The sequence below is a fragment of the Hyperolius riggenbachi genome, chromosome 3 (genome assembly GCF_040937935.1).
Source record: "Hyperolius riggenbachi isolate aHypRig1 chromosome 3, aHypRig1.pri, whole genome shotgun sequence".
Taxonomy (NCBI): Eukaryota; Metazoa; Chordata; class Amphibia; order Anura; family Hyperoliidae; genus Hyperolius; species Hyperolius riggenbachi.
In genome coordinates this window covers 112220962-112238217 of record NC_090648.1, presented here as the reverse complement: position 1 = coordinate 112238217, position 17256 = coordinate 112220962, and the positions used below count along the sequence as shown (strand labels likewise).

Sequence of the window (17256 nt, the reverse complement as noted above, 5' to 3'; positions counted from 1 at the left end):
GCTTCTCATGGAGGAGGTGGGGCTGTCAACACCATAGGGGGGCTCATGGAGGCCACTGCAATGAATACCAGGGACACGCGATACATGCTGGAGATGTAGATCCCTCTAATGCGATTACATCTCCTGGCCTCTGTAAGGGGAGGTTCATTTGAGACGTTTCATTTGAGTAGTTTTCAGCACTTAGAAGCACCCAGATGCTCAGACTTTCTACGGTCCATTCAACTTTGTATTTAAAATCCAGTTCCTGTTCCATGAACCTAAGTATTGGTGATTTCCTTTTATGTATTACGTATTCCTGGCACCTCTTTCTCTCCCGCATCTTCTACCTTTGCTAGGTCCCTTCTAACTTTGTCTTTTGCCCACCCCATTTTGGTATCTTTCTACCTCAATTTTACATCAATGGCCTCCATGCCATACTGCTCTTGAGATATTTTTGACCTGTATATATGAAGTTTGTGCATGTGCTCTATTCAACACCAATCCATGCATATGGTATGATGGTAAAGCTACAGGCAGGAGAGAATTTGTCTATGTGGAACTCACCTCAACTCTGTTGGTTCTTTCTTTACTGTTTTATTGTCCATTATCAGCATTACCAGCGGCTTAGCAATAGGGGGTGCAGAGGTAGCAACCGCATCGGGGCCCTTGGGCCAAAGGGGCCCCGAAGGGCCCTCCCTCAACCACAGTATTAGCTCTCTATTGGTCCTGTGCTCATAATAATCACTTCTATTGATACTTTGAATAGTAGTGATCATTAACAAACTGTTCCCCATCCCCTTCTTGCATCTCTGACACTGTAGTTGCCATTGTCAAGTTTTGGTGCGCTGTATCAATTGTTATGTATAGAGTGCTTGGGGGGCCCCATGTAAAACTTGCATCGGGCCCACAGCTCCTTAGCTACGCCACTGAGCATTACAACTGTCACTCTAACCTGACATTTCACCTGTTCACGTGATAGGTGATTTATTAGTATGAAGAATTATTACAAGCAGATCATAATGGGATTCAGAACAAGTTCAGTGAATATGAACTAAACTGAAGTTTTTATAACTGTCTGAAGTTGGCATCAAGATATACATAAAATTCCTGTCTTCTGTTGACTTCCATTTCCCCTGACTGTAATAAAGATTAGTTGGTGTGCTGAGAATCCCCCAAATCTTAAAGAGGAAGTATAGTGAAAATGACATAATTGATAAAATGACTTTTTTTTTACAATATTTATTTAAAAAAATTATTTAGCCAGTGCTTGCCCATTGTAAAATCTTTCCTTTCCCTGATTTACATTCTGAAATTTATCACAGAAGGCGATATCTTTAGTCCTGTCAGGTGATCTCGGCGGAATGTTTGTTTACTCAAGTCCCAAAGCCGGTACAAAATATATATGATCACTCAGAATGCTCTGGGGGAGGGAGGACAATTCGACATAGTTAATCAGCCCAGGCTAAACATCACTGGGAGGGCGGGGCTAAATTCAATATACAGCAATATATATAGATGTAGGAAGTGTTTCTGATGCCGAAATCAGGAAAATTACCCTAAAAGTGGGTATGTTTTCAGTGGTCCAGCTGCTGTCTTATACCGACTTTACTCCATTCAACAGATTTTACTATTGCAGATGATTTGCGGCCTTCAATATATTCATTATCTTTCTCTACACGTTAAATATGTGCAGACACGGTGCTTTTGAAGTCTACTGATACACCTGCTCTGCATATGACTACATCATTTACTACCAAATATGGACAAGCAAATAAATAGCCTTGTAAAATAATGGCCTAGTCTGCAAGTCGAGATTCATAAACCGCTACCCATATGCAAGCTTTTCATAAGCAAACAACATGTTTATTATGGTGTGGCAATAAGTGATCAAGAAGAAAATGTGAAGAATAGCTCATCCCTGCATGTGTTTACACAAATGATGCAGTAGCTCTGGTGATTTATGGTTACACAATGTCCTGCTAATTCTTTGTCTGGAGATCTCTAAAGTGGGTTTGCAGATTTTTATTTTTTTTTAAGAATCAAGAAAAGCAAACTGTACTAAAAATGATGACAACTCAGATCTGTTTGCTTTAAGCTTCTGGGTGTATATAGAAGCTCTCTGAGAGATTGTCAAATGTACATCTTCATGTATATAAGCACCGTAAGCACCAAACCGCAGGCAATGCCACTGTGCTAGTACTTCCACAGAGTGCTAGTGCACCTACAGTGTGTATTTAACACATTATGCCCAACATCTTTATGAAATCAAACTTTAAAAAAACATAGGTAAACAAACCAAGTTGGAGGCTCCCAGTTTAACAAAAATATATTCCAGATTATGTACAACTTTATATAAAACAAAAATAAACAAGAGAGGCAATGGCTTACCGTACCTCTCTAGATGATTGGACACCAGTAGGACTGTAAAAAATATTTATTCAGCACAAAATAAAGACAGACAATGCGTTTCACGGGTCCTCACCAACTTCCTTGCTTGAATTCAACAAAACTGTGCCTTGGTTATCACTGGTTATCACTGGATCATGGGTCTTAAAAAGCATGCCCACCTCCATCTCATATTAGACCCTCATAGTTTGTGGTATTCCTCAGTAAATTAACCAACTAGCCAGGACTCCACCCCTAAACAATACCAGCCTACATGGTCTACACCATTGGGGGTAATCAGTAAAAGCTGGGGCGGCAAAGCCTTCTTTGTATCTTCTCTAATGCCTTTTAATCTTCTGCTTTCTGTCTTCTTTGTTCTTCTTTCCTCCTATTCTTCTTTTCATCTTCTTCAGTCTTTCTTGAAGTGTGCCTTACGATGTCCATTCAAACTCCATCCTATCACTAAAATGACCTAGAACCTCAAGGCTTTCTTTTGGTCCATTCTTTTAGACAAGTGGTCCTCAAACTAAGGCCTGCGGGCCAAATGTGGCCCCCTGAGGCTTTTTTACCGGCCCCCCACGCACAAAATGTATTACTTATACTGTAGATGCGGTCAGCTACATCTTTAAATATTGGTGGTCCACATATAGAATAGCAGTGCTGGCACCACCCATCCACATGGAAGCAGGAAGGAGTTATTCGATGGATTGCAATCAAATTCAATTCCAATTGGATTGCAGGTTGTCACCTGGGTATGCTTTACTGTCTGGCCCGCAAAGACTTCTACATCATTTTATGTATACTCCGGCCCCCCAGCAGTCTGAAGTATGTTGACCCGGCCCTCACCCCAAAACGTTTGGGGACCCCTGTTTTAGACCAATAGGAATTTGGTGACAAGACACAAATAAGCCTCAACTGAGAAATTAAATTTTTGAATTTACCCTCAAGCATTTCTATTGGTCCATTAAAAAAAAAAGGAGAAAAGAAGAACCAAGAAGGAAGAAGAAAGAATAATATTTAGAGGAGAAGGTAAAAGTATACAATTGAAAATGCTGGATGATGATAAAAATACAGTATACAGAAGAAAATAATATACCAGTAAATGCATACAAAGCAGAAGAGAGAAGTAAAAAAGTAACAAAAAAAAGTGTGCAGATCGGCAAAATGACTTTTTAAAAATGATTTATGGATTTTAATAAGATATTTTAAATTGTACTTACGGTATTTCAAATAGTTTTGGAATTAGCCCTGTCCTTTAATTTGGGAGGCGATAAGGGAATTGGTAAAGAATGAAGATATATTTTTTTAATTTTTAGATGGGATTGTACACAAGACTCATTTACACTGAAAGATAAGTACAGGCGTGAAACAAATAAAACTTTGTGTTGTGCACATAAATGCACATTTACTTGCGTACGAGAGAATTCGCTGCTGGGAGACTTGGGCCCAGGATACAGCCGGTATGGCTTATCCTGCTGCTGCACAAGTCCCCGGTGACGTTAAATACTTATTCCCCCTCTAGGTCGATGTGGATAGTGGGAAATGAAATAATTCGGCTTCCAGCAATTGTTGAAGGCCAAATTATAGTGTTTTAAATGTAACTTCAGCCCCGTGTTCTGACGGCACTGAAGTTACTTACAGCGCCACTATAGCCGTAATTCTTATTACGCTCTATGGTGGTGCCGGCTGCGCCCAAGTCTGCTGCGCTGGACTGCCAGTGTTCGCATTTACTTCCATATTAAAGCAAACCTGGGAGATCCTCAGAGGAAAAAATTAGATATTTACCTTGGTAGAGAGAAGCCTCTGGAGTCTGGATACTCCAGAGGCTTTCCACATCCTTCTCAAGACTACCTCTGGACTCTCTGGGAGATCACTGATGTGCTCCCATCCATGAACGAGTGGGGCCGCACTGGACAGGTGCAGGGCGCCTGCGCAATAGCACAGATCGGGCTTGGGGAAAAGATGCACTACTGCTCAAGCCTGAAGTGTCCCGCCTACATGGAGCACGGCCACATGCACTGTTGGAAAAGCCCTTGTCAACGAGGTTCTAGCAGTTCTGAGGTAAGTACCGATTTGGGGCACTTTTTTTCCCCTTCAGGTACACTTTAAAAAACAAAAAGCTGAAGTAGCGCTTTAACAGAGCAATGTAATGGCAGTGAATTGAACTCCGACCTTTCTGGTGATTGCAGCGGTTATTGTACTCTGCACACCATCACTGCTTTTTACACAACTACATTAAGGAATGTTGATGATGCACAACGGCGAAGAACTATCCCTTTACATAACCTGTTCCACAGATGTCCTCTGACCAACCTGAAAATGACCTTCTAATGAGATAAACAAACAGGAGCAGATGTGCAGCGAGTGATCTCCACCGTTTGACTTCTTAACGGGAAATATTCTCAGTTTACGGGTAGCTGTAGAAAAGTCCAACGAATGTACTGGCGAGCTATTAAATGCGATTTCTGCTTAGGTCAAAGAGAGTTTTTATTGTGGTTAACAACTTTTCCTGGAATTTAAGGCAAATTGATGCCTGGCATTTGTCAGACAATACTGGGCAGCATCGCGTTTCCTTTGCTTGTTAATACTTTTAACATGTCTTCTGTTTCTTGTGTATACCAAAATCTTCTAATTTTTATTTTACACACATAAGGAGAAAACTGTGATTCCCTGAATACTGCACCTGAGGTTGACATTTATTGGTTCACCGGTTGACGCCAACAACTTTAGATGTCATCAGGCTTGTGGGAGTTGCTATGTTTACTTACAAGTCAGTAACTCACTGTAATGGAAAATGGTGACCAGGGACATAACTAGAAATCACTGGGCCCCCCTACAAAAACTTTGGATGGGGCCCCCTCCCTGTGCCCCCTGAATAGGGACTGTCTACAAATCTTTGTCTACAAAACTTTGTATAATTTGTTATCATTGGCTGAGCCGATGCAGTCATTAGAACAATTGTGCAAAGTGCAGAAAGTTTTTCCTTTCCTTACCCTTAGTTGTCAGTATCTTAAGAACAGGGCCCCCTGTGGCTTCTGGGCCCCCCTGCAGCTGCATCTCTTGCAGGGTCTATTGTTACACCCCTGATGGTGACTGTAGCCAGTATTATAGCATAAATAAGGTTTTCTTCCACAATAGATATTTATGAGCACTTTTATGTGTTACGACAAGCATGCAGATCATGATTTTTGTGGTAGATTTGAATTCCTGCATCTCATTGCGGTTGATTACACTGTAAGCTGGCTGCACAGTGGAAAACTGGTAGATGCTAGATGGGCAGAGCAAGAGCACTGTGGCACCCTAGCAGTGGTGTAACTACAGATCATTGGACCCTCCTGCAAACCTTTAATGGGGCCCCCAATGTTCACATCCTTCCCCTGGCCTTGATATCCCTCACAGCCTGGGGTCCCATCTTGCAAGGACCACAGAACAAGTGTGGACATCATAATCTTCACACCCAGCGTAGCCACAAAAACACTCGATCTGAAGGATGGACCCCTTTATCATAGGTAGTGAAGTAGTAGTTGGGGCCCCCCACAGCTCTGTCCCCCACCCTGTGGTTGCAGGGGCTGCTCCCCTGTAGTTATGCCCCTCCACCCCTGACATAAATCTGTAAAGCAGTGTTCCCCAACCCTGCCCAGAGGCGCTCAGTGTTGATGATACTGGCAGATGCTGTTTGCTCCTATCTGTTGTTGCCTGATGAAGCGAGTTTGTATCCCGCGAAACGCGTTGCACTTTATTTGGAGTATCCAATAAAATTGTTTTGACTTAAAATCCACAGTCGTGTGTTCTGCTTGGAGGAGGTGAGTCCACCACTGCCTCCTCTATTACCAAGATGGGTTTTTAAGTTGTTTTAGTGTTTTTTTATCCTGTTGGCGCCTCTGTTATCCTATTATCTACATCAAGTCCATCCTTGGTGGAGGGTTGTACCCTTCCTTCTTCTACTACAGAGAGCGACTTTTTAATCCTGAGTGGGGTCAGGACAATCTCCCCACCTGCTTTGACAGTGGTTGCCTACTAGAGTTGGGCCGAACGGTTCGCCTGCGAACGGTTCCATGCGAACTTCCGTGGTTCGCGTTCGCGTCCCGCAGGCGAACGTTTGCGGAAGTTCGGTTCGCCCCATAATGCACCATGGAGGGTCAACTTTGACCCTCTACATCACAGTCAGCAGGCCCAGTGTAGCCAATTAGGCTACACTAGCCCCTGGAGCCCCACCCCCCTTATATAAGGCAGGCAGTGGCGGCCATTACGGTCACTCGTGTGCCTGCATTAGTCAGAGTAGGGCGAGCTGCTGCAGACTGTCTCTCATAGGGAAAGATTAGTTAGGCTTGGCTTGTTCCTGGCTGCATACCTGTTCTGTTCAGTGAGCCCACTGCATACCTGTTCAGTGAACCTGCCACTGCATACCTGTTCTGTGAACCCACCACTGCATACCTGTACTGTGAACCCACCACTGCATACCTGTTCAGTGAACCCACCACTGCATACCTGTACTGTGAACCCACCACTGCATACCTGTACTGTGAACCCACCACTGCATACCTGTTCAGTGAACCCACCACTGCATACCTGTTCAGTGAACCCACCACTGCATACCTGTTCAGTGAACCTGCCACTGCATACCTGTTCTGTGAACCCACCACTGCATACCTGTTCTGTGAACCCACCACTGCATACCTGTTCAGTGAACCCACCACTGCATACCTGTTGTGTTCAGTGAACCCGCCACTGTATACCTGTTCTGTTCAGTGAACCCGCCACTGTATACCTGTTCAGTGAACCCGCCACTGCATACCTGTTGTGTTCAGTGAACCCGCCACTGTATACCTGTTCTGTTCAGTGAACCCGCCACTGCATACCTGTTGTGTTCAGTGAACCCGCCACTGCATACCTGTTCTGTTCAGTGGACCCGCCACTGTATACCTGTTCAGTGAACCCGCCACTGCATACCTGTTGTGTTCAGTGAACCCGCCACTGTATACCTGTTCTGTTCAGTGAACCCGCCACTGCATACCTGTTGTGTTCAGTGAACCCGCCACTGTATACCTGTTCTGTTCAGTGAACCCGCCACTGTATACCTGTTCAGTGAACCCGCCACTGCATACCTGTTGTGTTCAGTGAACCCGCCACTGTATACCTGTTCTGTTCAGTGAACCCGCCACTGCATACCTGTTGTGTTCAGTGAACCCGCCACTGTATACCTGTACTGTTCAGTGAACCCGCCACTGCATACCTGTTCTTTTCAGTGAACCTGCCACTGTATACCTGTTGTGTTCAGTGAACCCGCCACTGTATACCTGTTCTGTTCAGTGAACCCGCCACTGTATACCTGTTCAGTGAACCCGCCACTGCATACCTGTACTGTGAACCCACCACTGCATACCTGTTCAGTGAACCCACCACTGCATACCTATACTGTGAACCCACCACTGCATACCTGTACTGTGAACCCACCACTGCATACCTGTTCAGTGAACCCACCACTGCATACCTGTTCAGTGAACCCACCACTGCATACCTGTTCAGTGAACCTGCCACTGCATACCTGTTCTGTGAACCCACCACTGCATACCTGTTCTGTGAACCCACCACTGCATACCTGTTCAGTGAACCCACCACTGCATACCTGTTGTGTTCAGTGAACCCGCCACTGTATACCTGTTCTGTTCAGTGAACCCGCCACTGTATACCTGTTCAGTGAACCCGCCACTGCATACCTGTTGTGTTCAGTGAACCCGCCACTGTATACCTGTTCTGTTCAGTGAACCCGCCACTGCATACCTGTTGTGTTCAGTGAACCCGCCACTGCATACCTGTTCTGTTCAGTGGACCCGCCACTGTATACCTGTTCAGTGAACCCGCCACTGCATACCTGTTGTGTTCAGTGAACCCGCCACTGTATACCTGTTCTGTTCAGTGAACCCGCCACTGCATACCTGTTGTGTTCAGTGAACCCGCCACTGTATACCTGTTCTGTTCAGTGAACCCGCCACTGTATACCTGTTCAGTGAACCCGCCACTGCATACCTGTTGTGTTCAGTGAACCCGCCACTGTATACCTGTTCTGTTCAGTGAACCCGCCACTGCATACCTGTTGTGTTCAGTGAACCCGCCACTGTATACCTGTACTGTTCAGTGAACCCGCCACTGCATGCCTGTTCTTTTCAGTGAACCTGCCACTGTATACCTGTTGTGTTCAGTGAACCCGCCACTGTATACCTGTTCTGTTCAGTGAACCTGCCACTGTATACCTGTTCAGTGAACCCGCCACTGCATACCTGTTGTGTTCAGTGAACCCGCCACTGTATACCTGTTCTGTTCAGTGAACCCGCCACTGCATACCTGTTGTGTTCAGTGAACCCGCCACTGTATACCTGTACTGTTCAGTGAACCCGCCACTGCATACCTGTTCTGTTCAGTGAACCTGCCACTGTATACCTGTTCTGTTCAGTGAACCCGCCACTGCATACCTGTTGTGTTCAGTGAACCCGCCACTGTCTACCTGTACTGTTCAGTGAACCCGCCACTGTATGCCTGTTCTGTTCAGTGAACCCGCCACTGCATACCTGTTTAGTGAACCTGCCACTGCATACCTGTTCTGTGAACCCACCACTGCATACCTGTTCTGTGAACCCACCACTGCATACCAGTTGTGTTCAGTGAACCCGCCACTGCATACCTGTTCTGTTCAGTGGACCCGCCACTGTATACCTGTTCAGTGAACCCGCCACTGCATACCTGTTGTGTTCAGTGAACCCGCCACTGTATACCTGTACTGTTCAGTGAACCCACCACTGCATACCTGTTCTGTTCAGTGAACCTGCCACTGTATACCTGTTCTGTTCAGTGAACCCGCCACTGTATACCTGTTCAGTGAACCCGCCACTGCATACCTGTTGTGTTCAGTGAACCCGCCACTGTATACCTGTTCTGTTCAGTGAACCCGCCACTGTATACCTGTTCAGTGAACCCGCCACTGCATACCTGTTGTGTTCAGTGAACCCGCCACTGTATACCTGTTCTGTTCAGTGAACCCGCCACTGTATACCTGTTCAGTGAACCCGCCACTGCATACCTGTTGTGTTCAGTGAACCCGCCACTGTATACCTGTACTGTTCAGTGAACCCGCCACTGCATACCTGTTCAGTGAACCCGCCACTGCATACCTGTTGTGTTCAGTGAACCCGCCACTGTATACCTGTTCTGTTGAGTGAACCCGCCACTGCATACCTGTTGTGTTCAGTGAACCCGCCACTGTATACCTGTACTGTTCAGTGAACCCGCCACTGCATACCTGTTCTGTTCAGTGAACCTGCCACTGTATACCTGTTCTGTTCAGTGAACCCGCCACTGCATACCTGTTGTGTTCAGTGAACCCGCCACTGTATACCTGTACTGTTCAGTGAACCCGCCACTGTATACCTGTTCTGTTCAGTGAACCCGCCACTGCATACCTGTTCAGTGAACCTGCCACTGCATACCTGTTATGTGAACCCACCACTGCATACCTGTTATGTGAACCCACCACTGCATACCTGTTCTGTGAACCCACCACTGCATACCTGTTCAGTGAACCCACCACTGCATACCTGTTGTGTTCAGTGAACCCGCCACTGCATACCTGTTCTGTTCAGTGGACCCGCCACTGTATACCTGTTCAGTGAACCCGCCACTGCATACCTGTTGTGTTCAGTGAACCCGCCACTGTATACCTGTACTGTTCAGTGAACCCGCCACTGCATACCTGTTCTGTTCAGTGAACCTGCCACTGTATACCTGTTCTGTTCAGTGAACCCGCCACTGTATACCTGTTCAGTGAACCCACCACTGCATACCTGTTGTGTTCAGTGAACCCGCCACTGTATACCTGTTCTGTTCAGTGAACCCGCCACTGTATACCTGTTCAGTGAACCCGCCACTGCATACCTGTTGTGTTCAGTGAACCCGCCACTGTATACCTGTTCTGTTCAGTGAACCCGCCACTGTATACCTGTTCAGTGAACCCGCCACTGCATACCTGTTGTGTTCAGTGAACCCGCCACTGTATACCTGTACTGTTCAGTGAACCCGCCACTGCATACCTGTTCTGTTCAGTGAACCCACCGCATCAGTGCGCATTCCTGTGCAGTTAAGTGAACCCACCTACCTACGTGAGTGCACGCAGGGTGATATACCACTCCGTGCATACCCGATATGGACAAAACAGGTAGAGGAAGAGGTAGTGCCAGAGCCAAAGGAAGGCCACCCAGCAGGTCTGCGCAAGGTCGTGTAAATGTAATTTCGTGTGGACCTGGCCCACAGTACAGTGCTCGGAAGAAGGCACGTCCCATCACCTCCCAAGATTGTCAGGACGTGGTTGAGTATTTAGTGACACAGAACACCTCATCTTGCTCAGCCACCAGCGCTACTACTAGCACCACTTCCGCTGCATTTGACACTTCGAAAGAATTATTTAGTGTTGAAATCACTGATGCACAGCCATTGTTGTTACAGCCAGATGAATTTTCACCAGCTCATATGTCTGAGTTACGCGGCAACACTATGGATGTAACGTGTAAGGAGGATGAAGGACCTACTGATGGTGCATGTTTGGATTTTTCTGAGGCAAGCGAAGCTGGGCAGGATGATTACGATGATGACGATGATAGGGATCCTCTGTATGTTCCCAATAGAGGAGATGAAGAGGGGGACAGTTCAGAGGGGGAGTCAGAGAGTAGTAGGAGAAGAGAAGTTGCTGAAAGAAGCTGGGGCAGCTCTTCGTCAGAAACAGCTGGTGGCAGAGTCCGGCACCATGTATTGCCACCTATGTACAGCCAGCCAACTTGCCCTTCAGCATCAGCTGCTGAGGTCCCCATAGTGCCCACATCCCAGGGTGGCTCAACGGTGTGGAAATGTTTTAATGTGTGTGCCTCAGATCGGAGCAAAGCCATCTGTTCGCTCTGCCAACAAAAATTGAGCCGTGGAAAGGCCAACACTCACGTAGGGACAAGTGCCTTACGAAGGCACCTGGAGAAAAGGCACAAACAGCAATGGGATGGCCACCTGAGCAAAAGCAGCAGCAGCACACAAAAGAAAAGTCACCCTCCTTCTCCTCTTCCTCCTTCAGGTGCATCATCTGCTTCTGCCGCTTTCTCCCTTCCACCTTCACAGGCACCCTCCTCCACTCCGCCTCTGCCCTTGAGCGCTTCCTGCTCCTCTGCCCACAGCAGCAGTCAGGTGTCCGTGAAGGAAATGTTTGAGCGGAAGAAGCCAATTTCGGCCAGTCACCCCCTTGCCCGGCGTCTGACAGCTGGCGTGGCGGAACTGTTAGCTCGCCAGCTGTTACCATACCGGCTGGTGGACTCTGAGGCCTTCTATAAATTTGTGGCCATCGGAACACCGCAGTGGAAGATGCCAGGCCGCACTTATTTTTCGAGAAAGGCCATACCCCAACTGCACCGTGAAGTTGAGAGGCAAGTGGTGTCATCTATTGCGAAGAGCGTTGGGTCAAGGGTCCACCTGACCACGGATGCCTGGTCTGCCAAGCACGGGCAGGGCCGCTACATTACGTACACAGCCCATTGGGTCAACCTGGTGGTGAACAATGGCAAGCAGGGCGCAGCGGACCAAATTGTGACACCTCCACGGCTTGCAGGCAGGCCTCCTGCCACCTCCTCTCCTCCTGCTACATGCTCTTCACTGTCCTCCTCCTCCTTGGCTGAGTGGCAGTTCTCCTCTCCAGCTACACAGCCCCAGCTCCGCAGGGCCTATGCTGCATGCCAGGTACGACGGTGTCACGCCATCTTAGACATGTCTTGTCTCAAAGCGGAGAGTCACACTGGAGCAGCTCTCCTGGCTGCTCTTAAGAAACAGGTGGATGAGTGGCTGACCCCGCACCACCTGGAGATAGGCAACGTGGTGTGCGACAACGGCAGCAATCTGCTTGCCGCTTTGCATATGGGGAAGCTGACACACATACCCTGCATGGCACATGTCATGAATCTAGTTGTTCAAAGATTTGTGGCAAAGTACCCTGGCTTAGCGGCCTTCCTGAAGCAGGCCAGGAAGTTCTGTGGGCATTTAAGGCGGTCTTACACAGCCATGGCACGCTTTGCGGAAATTCAGCGGAAAAACAACATGCCGGTGAGACGCCTGATTTGCGATAGCCCGACTCGCTGGAATTCGACCCTGCTCATGTTCTCCCGCCTGCTAGAACAGAAGAAAGCCGTCACCCACTACCTCTACAACTACAGTAGAATGAAACAGTCTGGGAAGATGGGGATGTTCTGGCCCGACAACTGGACTCTGATGAAAAATGCATGCAGGCTCCGTTTGAGGAGGTGACCAACCTGGTGAGCCGCAGTGAGGGCACCATCAGCGACTTAATTCCCTACGCTTACTTCTTGGAGCGTGCTGTGCGTAGAGTGGCGGATGAAGCTGCGAATGAGCGTGACCAGGAACCGTTACGGCAGGAACAAGCATGGGACCAATTTTCATCAGACCCAGCTGTTTTCTCAACACCTGCGGCAGCACAGAGGGGGGAGGAGGAGGAAGAAGAGAAGTCGTGTGCAGAAGACGAGTCAGACTCAGAGGATGATGAGCAAGTTGTTTCTTTGGGGGAGGAGGAGGAGGAGGAGGAGGGGACGGCGGCAGGAGAACAACCGCAGCAGGCGTCGCAGGGGGCTTGTGCTGCTCAACCTTCCCGTGGTATTGTTCGCGGCTGGGGGGAGGAGGTTGACTTATGTGACGTCACTGAGGAAGAGCAAGAGGAGATGGAGGGTACTGGATCCGACTTTGTGCAGATGTCGTCTTTTATGCTGTCCTGCCTGTTGAGGGACCCCCGTATAAAAAACCTCAAGGGGAATGAGCTGTACTGGGTGGCCACACTACTAGACCCTCGGTACAGGCACAAAGTGACGGACCTGTTACCAACTCACCTGAAGGTGGAAAGGATGCAGCACATGCAGAACCAGCTGTCAACTATGCTTTACAATGCTTTTAAGGGTGATGTGACAGCACAACGCCAGCAAGGTACCACTGCCACTAATCCTCCTCCCGTGTCCACGCAGTCAAAGACAGGACGCTCCAGCGATCTCATGGTGATGTCGGACATGTGGACGTTTTTTAGTTCAACACCTCGCCGTAGCCCTTCCGGATCCACCCTCCACCAACGCCTGGAACGGCAGGTAGCCGACTACCTGGCCTTAAGTGTGGATGTAGACACTGCTGTGAACAGCGATGAGGAACCCTTGAACTACTGGGTGCGCAGGCTTGACCTGTGGCCAGAGCTGTCCCAATTTGCCATCCAACTTCTCTCCTGCCCTGCCGCAAGCGTCCTGTCAGAAAGGACCTTCAGCGCAGCTGGAGGCATTGTCACTGAGAAGAGAAGTCACCTAAGTCACAAAAGTGTTAAGTACCTCACCTTTATCAAAATGAATGAGGCATGGATCCCGGAGGGCTGCTGCCCGCCCCAAGACTAAGTCAGTCCCCGCACACACAGCATCTCTGCCTGCACGCCGTGTGACTGGCTGCCTGGCCTGCCCCAAGAAGACTAAGTCGCTCCCAGTCCCTCCACACAGCATGTCTGCCTGCAGGCCGCTTGACTACCTTCTCCGCCACCACCAACAGGGTCCGGGACTCCAGGCGGATTGCTGAATTTTTTAGGCCGCTGCTAGCAGCGGCCGCTGTAATAATTTTCTGGTGCGTGTACATGACTGCCTAATTTTTCTGGCTGCACTGCGGGCAGCTGCAACAACAAAAGAAAAGGCATGTACATGCGCCCATTCCCCTTCGTGATCATTACCTTGCCGTGGTTAAGGGGCTTGCGTATCACAATGAAGCAATGACCGGTGCCTAGATGAGTGTCTCGGGGGGCACACCCACGATAATAAGGTCGTTGCCTCATTGTGGTCAGACCAAATTTGATCAGCTGGATAGTCACTGTTCTGTCATTCAGCTACATCAGCCAGGCGACCATATGGGCTGTAAAGCCACCAAAACCTGCACTCTCGCCATGGTGCGCACCAGTCCAGCACGGCCGTCACTACACAAACAGCTATGCAAGGATACAGAGGCGCCAGTAGGATAAAACAAGATAAAAGGTTTAAAACGGTTTAGGTGGCGGTGGTGGACCGTCCACACACAAACAGACAAAAATCGCTGTTGATTGTAGAAAAAAAATCACAATTTATTCACATACTCCTACATAAAAGTGCAACGCGTTTCACGGGCAAACATCCCGCTTCATCAGGCAATAAACGAACGGAGTATCTCACAGCTCTGAGTATATTGATAGCTTGGCACCTCTTGTTTTATCCTACTGGCGCCTCTGTATCCTTGCATATTAAGTTGTCCACCCTTGGTGGAAGGGTCATATACCCTCTTTTCCTATCTACAGAGAGCGACATCTTAGTCCTGAGTGGGGTCAGGCTTAATCTCCCCACCTGCGTATACAGTGGTTGCCTTAGAGCAACCCAGGTTTGTAAGTATAATACTTACTTTTAACATTTTTCTCTATTTATACAACATACTACACTATATTGGGCTCTCGGTCTCCCTTTTCACACAAACAGCTGTTTGTGGTGCGTTACACGGTGAGTTTGGTGTGTCAGTGTGAAGCAGTACCTTAATTACACTACCTGATTGATGTATACACATGCAAGATGTTTTAAAGCACTTTAGGCCTGTCATTTAGCATTCAATGTGATTTCTGCCCTTAAAACGCTGCTTTGCGTCAAATCTAGATTTTTCCCGGGGACTTTTGGCGTGTATCCCACTCCGCCATGCCCCCCTCCAGGTGTTAGACCCCTTGAAACATCTTTTCCATCACTTTTGTGGCCAGCAGAATTTTTTTTTTCCAAAGTTCGCCTTCCCATTGAAGTCTATTGCGGTTCACAAACTTTTCCGCGAACCGAACGTTTCGCGGAAGTTCGCGAACCTAAAATCGGAAGTTCGGCCCAACTCTATTGCCTACTTGGTAACCCTGGTTTGTGAGTATTAAATTAATATTATTACTCTTCCAATTATACATTACCAGTACATACTACACTATATTGGTCTCTTGGTGTTCTCTCTTTTTCTTTCCTGTCATCAAGGCCCACCTACAGTGCATGTTTTGGGGAAATCCACAAAGGTGGTTAATCAGCTCTGTTGGGACACTGATTACCTCACCTGTGCATTGTGGTCTTCTGCAAAACATGTACTGTTGGTGGGACTTAAGGACAGGGTTGGGGAACCCTGCGGTAAAGGGCTATAAGGTCATGTTCTTCCACTTTGAAAACACACTGACCACACCACTGTATGGGGCTAGGTTCACAGTGTGCCAGGTTCACACTCAGAATTCTAAATTCCGTGTTCCAATGCCGAAATTTCGATGCAGAACTCGAATTCTGCAGAATTCAATTGCTTATCCCTATTCATCCTGCCTTCCACTGCCATCCTTCCTCCAAGCCGCAAAGAAGTTTATTATTGTCTTACCTCATGGGGTCTGCAGTGCCATAAATGATGAAGCAACTGGTATTGTAAAACTCAAATTATAACACTGTCAAGTTTTTTAAGATGTTCAAATAAAAATTGTGCTTTTATACAAACAAATGACATATGACTATATTAATCCAGGGGCGTAGCAATAGCCATAGCAGCTACTATGGGGCCTTGGAGCAAAGGGGGTCCAGGTACTTGATGGATTTACTATTGGCTTTCATGTGTTCCTCCTCTCTCACTCTACAGCTGGTCACCAAAATATCAATCTCTCTACAGCAAGGCACCTGAGCACTTAGTTTACAAAATATATCAAATCTACCTCCCCTTAAAGAACAACTATCAAAGAAACTGTTTCTCCACATACCTATAGAGCTTTTAGCCAGCAACACTTAAATGCTTTTCAGAGGTCTCTCAGCACAGCGTGTGTGAAAAAATATCTTTGTTTATACCAGCTGAATGTAACTAATTTGTGTCAGCATCAGGGGGAGGCAGAGCTAAACTGTAAGGGTCGGTTCACACGTTTTAAAAACGTATCCCACAGATCTCTGCAGATCCACAGAGCTCTGCAGAAATGCTGGAAGTGGATCCTATGTTAAAAATAGGACCCGCTCCCACTCAGGGATTGCACATCGTGTTGCACAGAAAAAAAACGTTGCAGAGAGTCCGGATTTTACACTTTTTCCCGAACTAGATAGGAAAACGTGTCCAATTGAAGCCTATGAGGATGGACACTGTCCGCTCTCACAAGGCTAGTCGCCGCATCCGCGTCACCCGTTTCGCCCGCATCCTGTCACCGTTGTGACGTCATACTCACGCCCCCTGCCGTCCATCACCACCACTCGGTCCATTCCAAAGAGCCTGGATGCCGACAGAAGCATGGGGATTCTTCATTGGGCTGCAATAGATCAATGGTAATCCTCAACAATAGAGAACATTCTCATTGGTTCATGTTGAACCAATGAAAATACACTCTGTTGCTAGGCAGAATTGGCCTGTTGCAGCCTACGGAGAGCCACATTTCTGCTGGCCTCCAGGCTGTAGAAGGGACTGAAAGGCGGGACCAGCGGCAGGATGAGCGGTGGCGGCGAGAGGTGAGCAGGGACACGTAAATACCGATGCAATCAACGCAGACCAGGACATGCCCTACCATACAGATCCGTTTTTCAGAAAAACTGATCAGTTTGACACAGATCCGATCTGGAACGGGAGACGTGTGGACCTAACCTGGCTGTAAACTGTTTATTTTACACTGCGAGGCAGAGAGAGAGAGAGAGACAGAACTCATAGACTGCATAATCACAGCTGCAGCTATTTACACACATTTGAAGTTATAGTTCTGCTTTATATAATTCTGAACACATTTTATGCCTCGTTCACATCATTTAGCACAGATAGCTGTGCGATCGGAACTTAACACATCCGATCGCATGC

At 47.6% G+C, this 17256-nt stretch overlaps 1 protein-coding gene across 2 annotated transcripts in view; it reads left to right on the top strand.

The window, feature by feature from the left end:
* Positions 1-17256, top strand: part of ANTXR1 (ANTXR cell adhesion molecule 1) — a 266350-nt gene that overhangs the window by 229214 nt on the left and 19880 nt on the right. The gene's annotated exons all lie outside the window — the stretch shown is intronic.